The following is a 10,841-nucleotide window of genomic DNA, read 5'->3' as shown; positions in this document are numbered from 1 at the left end:
TAGAAAGCCGATCTACCACCACCATGATAGCTGTATAGCCGCGAGACGGCGGAGGTATAGCCGCGGAACAGCGGAAGCCCTGTGATAAAATCCATGGACACGTCTTCCCAAACCTGAGATGGAATCGACAGAGGCTGTAGCAATCCTGCCGGCTTCTGCGTCGAGTACTTGGTCGTTTGGCAAGTGACGCAAGCTTCCACAAATCGGCGTACCTCCTTCTTCATGTTTGGCCAATAGAACTCCGTCGACACGCGCCGAAGCGTCCGCTCAAAGCCTAGATGACCAGCTGACTGTGAGCTGTGGTACTCGTTCAAGATAGGCAGCCTGGCGGACGACCTTGACCCGACAAATATCCGCCTATGGTAATATACAAACCCTCCAGCCCAAGAAAGATGAGGTGGATGACATAGTCTCGCGCCGTAACAAATCCATCAAGTGAGGGACCGGCTGTGATGCCACCACCAATAGGCGTGTGTAGCGCGCTTCCTCTAACTCGGGAATGCACTCGACGCCGTCCGCATCAGCCGTCGAGTCCTCCCGCCGAGAGAGGGCGTCTGCCGCCTTATTGGCACTTCCTTTCTTATATTCAATGGAGAATTTATACCCCATCAGTTTCCTTACATACATTTGCTGGTCCGGGGTTTGTACAACCTGCTGAAGCATCTCCTTCAAGCTCTTTTGATCACTTCGAATTATGAACTCCCGGCCTAGTAAATATTGGTGTCACTTCTGGACTGCCTCCACAATAGCGTACAACTCCTTGTGATAAGTTGAAGCGACACGTCGTCGAGGGCCCAACTTTTTGCTAAAATTGGCGATCGGATGATTGTCCTGTAGTAGTACTGCCCCAATGCCTAGGTCCGATGCATCGGTCTCGATGCATAAATGGCACTCGAAGTCGGGCAGCCGCAGAACAGGGGCTGTGGTCATTGCCATCTTAAGATTCTGAAAACTGGTCTCTGCCTCGGGGGACCACTCGAATGCGTCTTTCTTCAAGAACTCTGTCAACGGGGCAGCTATTACCGCATATTTAGCAATGAAACGGCGGTAGTACCCTGTAAGGCCAAAAAACCCCTGAGATTCTTAACTGTCTTTGGTGTGGGCCAATCCGTCATTGACACGATTTTATTTGGGTCGGCCTTAAGCAACCCGTCGCTGATCAAATGGCCCAAATACTCCACCGTAGTGCTACAAAAAGAGCACTTTGATAACTTCACGAAAAAATTATTCTCCTGTAGAACCCCAGAACCGCCGCTAGGTGTTGACCGTGCGACTCCACAGATGGGCTGTAGACCAGGATATCATAAAAAAAACAATTACGAACTTCCGAAGCATCGGTTGAAAATAAGAATTCATAGCCGCCTGAAAGGTGGATGGGGCGTTCGTTAAACCAAATGGCATCACCAAAAATTCAAAATGACCGTCATACGTGCGGAAGGCCGTTTTATAAATGTCGTTGTCATGCATCCGAATTTGATGATATCCCGAGCGTAAGTCCAACTTCGTAAATATCCTAGCCTTGCCCAATTCGTCAAATAACTCATCCACCGTGGGGATCGGAAAATGATCTGGAACTGTGGCCGTATTCAGAGCCCGATAGTCGATAAAAAAATGGAACGTGTCGTCCTTCTTGCGAATGATGAGAACGGGTGACGAAAAAGGGCTGCTGCTCCGCTGAATAATACCTTGCTCAAGCATATCTTGAACCTGCCGCTCAATCTCATTTTTTTGGAAATAAGGGTAGCGGTAGGGTCTTACATTCACGGGTTTCGAACCTGGCAACAGATGGACGCGATGATCAATGGCCGCTTCGGTGGCATCCCCTCCGGCAGGGCAAAAACCGGTCTGAAGCGTTCCAAAACTGTTGACATTCCCGGCAGTAAATCAGTTGGGAAATCATCCTTTGTAGACTCGGCGCTGGAAGTTGTCTCGGTATCTAGCAACAATACTTCATAAACCTCGAGAACATCTCGCGATGGTGCGAGTGAAGCCAGCGTCTGCAAGTTGATGCGGCGTGGTGGCGGTAAAACCCCCTTAAGAACGATCTGTCTATCCCCCTTCGTAAACTTCAATGTCTTGTCTGCGAAGTCTGCAGATACCTTGCCCAATGATTCCAGCAAATCCATCCCTAATACCACATCGGGGCCGTGCACTGGAAGTATGTGAAGATCGATCAAGAAGTCCATGCCCTGAACTGTCATCTTAGTCTGCTTTGAAACATGTGTGCAGAGTAGTGTTTCGCCGTTCCCCACAAACACTCTAAAGGGATGAATTGGCGAAAGGGGCAGATGCAATTCTTCCGCGATACGCAGGTGAAGGAAATCCCTATCGCTCCCAGTATCAATAAGCACGCACACCTCGTGACCCTGGATTAGACCTACAACTTTCAGTGGGCGAGATCGCGCCCTCCATTCAGCTCGTGAATATGGGATATATCTGCCTCCACAGGTTCCTCTGGTATGCAATGTTCGACCATTCCGGCTTCTCATTCATCATCCTCATCTGCATAGCATAACAAGCGCTGCTTACAAACATGACCGCCATTTTTACGGGCAATGCCAACAGAGGCCAAGCCTCGAACGTTCAGCTTTCTCTGCCAACGAAACGCGAATCAAAGGCTGGCGCGGTATCTCCTGTATGCATACCATCGCCGGCGGTTGTGACGACCCCTGCACTGTCTAGGTCGGCTAGGTGGTGGCCGGAACTGTGTGTTGACCACGATTGTCACGGTTCTGCCAAGGCCGATGGCCCGAGGCTGTCGGCTGCTGCGGTGTGCGTTCAGTCTAGGAGTCCGCTAGCTCCAAAGACAATGCCATCGCTGCGGCTAATGATGACGGACGATGCAATCTCAAACGTTCTTGCATATCTTGTTTCAGACCAGCTACAAACAGGGTAAATAGGTCCGACTCAGGCACCCCTTTAACGCGGTTAACGCGGTTTAGATATTTCTCGAATGTGTCATGATATCCCAAAACCGAACGGGTTTGTGTTAACTTGGCGATCAAACCATAGTAATTCTTAAAACTCTGTCTGTCAAAACGATGTCGAACATCCTCCAAGAAGTCCTGCCACATGACGAAGTTGTTGTTCGCGCAATAGTTGAAGACCCATTCTGAAGCCGGTGCGTCGAACAACATCACCACGTAATGCAAACGTTGAGCTTCCGGCATCATAAGGTGATCGAAGTAGTATTGCACACGGGCTACCCAGTTCGTTGCATCCGAGTCATCAAATCGTGGTGCCTACATCTTGACCTGCTGTGGTTTGTCATACATCGACATATGAGTTTGGAAGCATTGCAGCGGATCCCAACAAGATGCCGGGCGGTCAAAAGTCTGGTTGAGCCCGGTCAGCCCCTCGCGAGCCCGTGGCGGATCATAGCAGGATCCTGATCGACCCTTACCCTCGTGGCGACCCCTATCAGCCGGCTATCCCTCGCGATATCCCCGAGTAGGGTTTCGGGAACGATAACCCCTGTCCACCGACCTACTCCGATAGAAATCGTTGTCGTTAAACTCCTCACCGTCCTCAAAGATCGAAAACGGCTCTATTCCACGCACCGCCGGATCTAAGGTTTCGAACTTTCGATCGGTTTCGTCCCTCCATATGTCTAGTCGGTCAAATCTCTCCAGAAGTCGATCAAGTTTGTTGTTTACATGATCGGTGTGGTGGCCCTCATCCGTTGGGCGACCGTCAAACTCTCCTTCTTCCGTTGTCGCACGGTGGGGCACACCCCCCTCGCGGCGGTGTCCGATGGGCAGGCGGCCGCCGAACCTATTCGTCGGATAATTCTCTGGTCGGGGAGCCCCCCACGGTCCCTTTCCTTTGTTGTTGTTGAAACGATTCATGAGTACTAGTGAAAGCATCAGTTGTTAGGGTTTTACCCCTAACTTTGATCGAAGTATAGTTTCGATGATCAAGGATCTCTCCGGCGTCCAGTCATAGGATCGGCGGAGGCTAGATTTGGTTGTGCGCGGAAGACTTTACCGTCGGGCAACTTACTATCTAGAGTGTTGAAAATAATCAAACGTGTGCTTTGGGCAAAATAATATTTCATTCATTATAAGTTCATGAACAAAAGCCCTATTTATAGACTCAGGACCCTAGGGTTGATTCGACCTATAATCCTATTTATCTCGGGAAAGAATCAATAAAGAAAACCCGAAATGGAGCTTATAACTATGCTCGACTCCAAAAAGGAAATAAAAAATAAAATAACCAAAAATACTAATATCCAAAAATAACTAATCAAAAATAATCAAAGATGAATTAAAAGAAAAACTAATTATTTTGGGACGTAACTGCCGAGCTTGCTCGGCGGCCGAACGTTCCTCTTCGCCTTCGTACTTGCGATGGAATCTTGTTTCTTCTTCCCACGATCCTCCGTCGCCATCTTCCTTGGCGCTTCTACCGCCACTTCTACCGGCGTTTTAGACGTCACTGGCTGCCCTTCACTCTGCGGAGCCACAATCGGTTGAGGGACCATAACACACCCACACCCAATCTTCATGTTGGAAGACCATTTTCTTTCTCCTTTCATCACCCGTTGGGCCACTTGTTCTCCTATCTTGCACAAATGTTCTCTTGCACTTGTGCATGCAAGTCTTGCACAAACTTTGGTTTAATTTGTTGGGAGTTATTGGCTAATATTGACAACCGTAATACTAATACTGAACGTTCTCCGGTCAACAACAATAATTAGGTGACTGGCCCTAGTAACTCTTAAGTTATTGTTTGGATGTCATAACTCTATTTTAAAAATACTAAAGTGGTGAAATCATATCCTTGGAATTCCCTTGTCTTCACTGTTTTCTCTATCTCTCTTTTATTGCTTTTGTTACTTGCGATTGTTTATCAGTCTTTACTTTAGTTTTAGTTCAAACTAACCAAAACCTTGTTTCTCCAAGTAGCATATGATGATTGGTATGCGGTAGTCAGTCTGTAAACTTATTCCTCGGATTCGATAACTCGGTAATGACCTTTAGCTATGTTAAATATATACTCCTTGTATACTTGTATATATTTTACTGTTAATAAAAAGTGCATCAATAGCAATTAAACAATTTAAAGTAACAAAAAGCAATTGAATAGTAGTTGCAAATAGAGATTATAAGGGGAATCTCAATCATATGATTTCACTACTTTAGTCTGTTCAAATCAGCGAATATAAGATTATTAAGGTGAATAACTTAATTACTACTCCCTCTGTCCATAATAGATGGCATACTTAGAAAACGGTGCGGGGTTTTAGGAGATGTTGTTTTATGTGTTGAGTGATGAGAGAAAATAGTATTTTTATATTAATGTGAGAGGGAACTTTTTCCAAAAAAGGAAATGTGACATCTTTTGTGGGAAAAATTAAAAATGAAAGTGTGAATATACTATGAAACGGAGGGAGTACTAGTAAATCATCACCAACATTAAGGTTGTCAATCCCTATAATTCATATACAAATTAGTAATCCATAGATGAGGTAATAGATCCATAATAAAAGAAGAAAACATAAAAACAAGCAATAGATAAAACCTAAAGGAATGAATCTTTGAGTTTTCGTCTTCTCTCTTCCTTGCTCCAAACTCCTAGTTGAATGATGGATGATGAATAATGAAATGAAAAGAATATGTCTTGGAGAGTGAATTCTGATCTCTAAAATGGAATGAATGATGATAATTTCATATTGTAGAATTGGGAGTATATATAGATTTGGAGGCTCCTTCACTCATTTGGTAATACAGCCTCAAAAGATAAATCTCGAGACAAATTAGGACATATTGCACTCGCCGCGTGACTTAGCTGACCGAGCGTGACTTAGCGGACCGCCGGACGGGAGGCTGGTTGTCGTGCATTTCCACAATGGATCGCTATACCTCCGTCGGCCGCTAACGCTTGCTCGACAGCTGACTTCGGGTCAGAGGGTCGCTGAGCAGGCTCGAAGTCGTTGAACTTCCATTTTGATATTTTCTGACTTTTTTCTAAGTCTATTTAATACACTACTCACATGACACGTCAAAATACTAAATAGAATAAAATATGTAATTTAAGGACATATTTGCATGAATGATATTCAAAACTAGCCAAATTTAAGCCTTAAAAATATGCAAAGTCTGTGCTTGTCACTTTCACAAATCACAATTATTTTCGACATATGTAAAGAAACGTTAACTGGCCATCAGAAAAGCCAAACATATATCATCTGAGTATTATATATTAAATTACAATCTTTGCCGATTTGGGACATTCACGATTTAAAGATCCGTTGACTTTTTTTAACGTTTAGTTGTGGACCCCACATTCGCTAAGTATTTCACTCACATTCTATTAAAAATTTAGTAAAATGGAGTTGTATTTCACTAACTTTTTCAGTGTCAAACAATTTATTAAAATTTGTGTCGAATCAAAATAGCTCTTTAAATGGTTCTTCACAGACTAAAGGTTCACGAAAGAGATGGAAAGAAGAAATTGTAAACAAATTACTTTTACAAACCGTTGAGAAAAATACATAAAAACACACTGAAAAATGACAAGATTCGAGAAAGAACCATAAAGAAAATCCAAAACTGATAAGGACTCGGTTATAACTAGGAATATAAGAGAACTATGATAAATAAAGATGTACTAATCTAAGCATACAAAAAGGTAGATAGTCTTGAGGGTAGAAGTGTTGTCGGTAGATACTATAATATTATATATTGGACAAAGTTGTAAATCAGCATCGTTTACTACCAATATATCATCATGGTCTTCATCTGTGTATTTTATTCTGAAACTGCCCCACCTCAGTTTAAACTTTGTGATTACTTCTTCAAAAATCTTATTTACACCACACTTAAGACATATTTCAAATCTTATGCAAAATCCTTCATGTTCTACTTTTGCAATCACCTTCTCTGTCTTCTTAACAACGCAAGGATGGGTGCTCTCTGTGCTTGTATCTTGTCGAGCTTCTACGCTACTTATTCCTTCCAAATGTGATTTTGAATATGGAGCTCCAACGCTGCATTCTTTTGAGAGTTGTTCTTCAGTATGTAGATGCTTGTTTGGACAATTCTGCACACTCTTAAATTTGGTAAGAACCCTTAGTAGAAGAAAATTTATGACATAGTTAAGAAGAGATAATACCTGAAGTGTGCATTCCATAGTGTTTGAATGAAAATTCTTCTCTATTAATGTATTGGAAGGGGTCACCGGTGATTTCAGGTTGCCAATTTTTAAGGCACGTTTCTATGGCTTTATAATCCACAATTTATAGTGGTGTATCATACATTTATTTCTAAAATAAGACATAATTTCATCTTCACTATTTTTGCCTAAGTCAATGATACACTGTAATACACTGCTCAATTTAATGTATGATTCTATATATGGCACTAACTTTTATTAGCAACATTGACCAAATCAAATCATTATTTCTTTCACTGTTCATTAGGTTGGTGTCAAACAATCTGACCTTCAATATTTTCTTACAGACCATATAATCTACAATTTAATTTATTGTATGATTCACTCACACTAACTTTTAATAATAAGATCTACTAAACCAAATTGTTACTACTTTTACTATTAGATTGATGCACTAACTTTTATTAGAAACATTGACCAAACCAAATCATTATTTCTTTCACTAATCACTACTCCCTCTGTCCCACGTTACTTGAGTCATTTCTTTTTTGCACTCGTTTTGAAAAATTAATAATAAATAATTAAAGTGAAGAGAAAGAAAAGTAAGAGAGAGAATAATGTAGAGAAGAGTCTTAACTATAGTATTCTCTTTTTTACTTTATTTTTTCTCCATTTAACTATATATTTGTAATATTAGAAGTAAACTACATAAAAGGTTTTCACAAATATTATAATTTTAATAATTTTTTTATATCAATATAATGTATTACAAAAATCAATACAATGACATAAATATTTAACATGAGTACACAAAAATATCAGTACAATTTTATTGATATTTTACATGCATTGTATTGAAATTTTTTGTATGCATTTGTAGTTAAAAAAAAATTTGTTTATCAACATATGCAAAAACTGGAATAAAAATTATTAAATTTCATAATCCGAACATCGTCGGAACATATGGAATTGAGATCTCGTTAGAAACCGTACAAAATTACCTTTAATTTGATATATTTTTGAGAAAAAAACATTTAAATCGAGATAGTTATGATTAAAATTTTGAGATGATTTAGAAGAGAGAAGTTAATTTTAACTTATATATAAGAATTTGTAGTTAAAAAAATTTGTTTATCAACATATGCCAAAACTGGAATAAAAATAATCAAATTTCATAATCCGAACATCGTCGAAACATATGCAATTGAGATCCCGTCAGAATCCATACAAAATTAACTTTAATTTGATATATTTTTGAAAAAAAATCATTTAAATCGAGATAGTTATGTAAATTTAAAATTTTGAGATGATTTAGAAGAGAGAAGTTAAATTTAACCTATATATAAGAATTGACATTGATACCGTCTAAGTTTATAAACTAACTATTTAAAATTAAAATAGGGAGTGGTCAATTGCTAACTAATTAACAATCTCAAACTAATACTAAATCTTAGTCATTAGATTAGAAGATCTAGTGGTTGAAATAATGCAACATGGATTATATTTTTAATTAAGAAAATTAATAAATAAAATTAGAGGGTATTAATGTCAATTCACTCTCATTAAAATCATCTTAAAACTTTAAATTTACGTAACTCTCTCGATTTAAATTATTTTTTCACAAAAAATATATCAAATTAAAGATAATTTTATAAGGATTCCAACGAGATTTCAATTGCATATGTTCCGACGACGTTCGGATGATGAAATTTGATATTTTTTTATTTTAGTTTTCGTAAATGTTGATAACCAGATTTTTATCAACAAATACATCAAAAAATCTCAATAAAACCATGTAAAAATCTCAATAAATATGTGTTGATATTTTCTTGTACTAGTGTTGATATTCTTATGTCATATTGTTGATATTTGTAATACACTATGTTGATATAAAAAAACATTCACGAAAATTATCATATGATAACATAATGACGATATTACCCTTTTGTTGATATTTTGTCTACTATTTATTGAGATTCATAAGATTTTAATCTCATCCACTCATTTTAAAATCTAAGGGTGTAGATTTGGTCTCAATTTTGGATTAGGGTGCTATAAGCATTAGAATATGACCCCAAAGTATAATATTTAATTCTTTTATATAAATTTTTATGCTTTAACAGAAAGGATATTTGAGAAGGTATTATACCTTATTTTATTTTGAGAGGAATCTTTACATCTTCTTCATGCAAAAGGTAAAAACTAGTTATTTTTGTTTGCCTTTTTAATTTACCTTCTATACTAGAGTTCGTTATTTTTTAAGAATGTATAGTTATTCTTTTACTTTTAGATAACTATACCTTCTCAATTTACCTTTCTCCTTATAGATACTCTAATTAGACTGCTTGACTAATCAAAGCGATTAAATCAACAAAGATCGGATCCACGTACTTGCAAACATCATTAAAAATTTAAATCTTTGTTTATTTGAGTGTAGCATCATTACAACGTTATAGTAATATTCTCATCGAATTATCACACATGGGTCTCTGTAATAAAATTTGTTTCTATACTTCCCTTTCTTGATTGTTTCTAAATGTTTGAGAGAAAAATTAGATAGTAGTACAATTCTGGTGATCCAGCTATTTTTTTTATAAAATACATACTATGAAACATTACGCAAATTTTGTTTTTCGACTTAAAGAAATCATATTTTAGAATGGGCTTCAATTGAACTAAAATATGACGAATTCAATATTTTTAACGAGATTGGCCCAATGGACTAAAGTCTAGCAATATACAGTGTTAGGCCCATTTACTATTAAAATCCACACGTGTATAAACTCATACTTGTGGATTACAATATACTACCTCAGTTAAAAAAAAATAGTTATAGTTATAGACTACACGAGTTGTAAAACAAAAGTAATAAAATAAAAGAGATATATAGAAAAAAAAACGTAGTTCAAAATAATTATTAGTAGAAAATGGGATTATTTTTGGAAAAAAATATTTTACTATTCTCTTCGTCCCACAAGAATATGCATTTTTTTCCTTTTTAATCGTCTCATAGATATTTACACTTTCGAATTCTGAAAACTCTTCTATCTCTATTTAGGTGGGATGATAGAGATATATCTATAGAATATCTTCAATATCTCTATTATTATATTATCATATCTTTTCTATATCATTATTATCTTGTTCACCAAGTTAGGTTATTCATAGCCCATAGGAGTATTATATATAGGACCTATTGTTATTCTCATTATTCAATCAATGAATTCATAATTATTGTTTTTTATCTTTTATTTAGTTTTCCGTTTAGAATTTACGATTGTCGACGGAGCAAGGTTTCTCTACCACTTTATTTAACTTTTTCACTTGATAAGGTTTTTTCCCTTATCAACTCCCTCCATCCATGACTTTCAACGAAGAAATCTATCTATCCTACTTATGTGGCCAGATATTGGTTGCCTGCAACAGACTACACAAGAAGCTGGACAAGTATGACGAGTTTCTCTCGTCGTATACAGCTCTGGTGATTCCCTACCACTAACAATCTTCGTGGCATTTTGCAACTAATGTCGTGCAGCCGCAACCTCCACCAGACCCGCCTAATAGACAGTCGTGGAACTACGTCCAACCCAGTCACGACCAGCAAGTCCCGAACAATTCCATAGGCCATCAGCCCAACACTACGTTTGTTGCTGCCGCACAGCCGCAACCCTACTTCCATCATCCCTCACACCCGCCTTGTAGTGGTCCGGATATTGGTTGCC

Source organism: Salvia hispanica, chromosome 2, assembly GCF_023119035.1.
Source record: "Salvia hispanica cultivar TCC Black 2014 chromosome 2, UniMelb_Shisp_WGS_1.0, whole genome shotgun sequence".
In the NCBI taxonomy this organism is placed as follows: domain Eukaryota; kingdom Viridiplantae; phylum Streptophyta; class Magnoliopsida; order Lamiales; family Lamiaceae; genus Salvia; species Salvia hispanica.
This window is presented reverse-complemented; position numbering follows the sequence as displayed.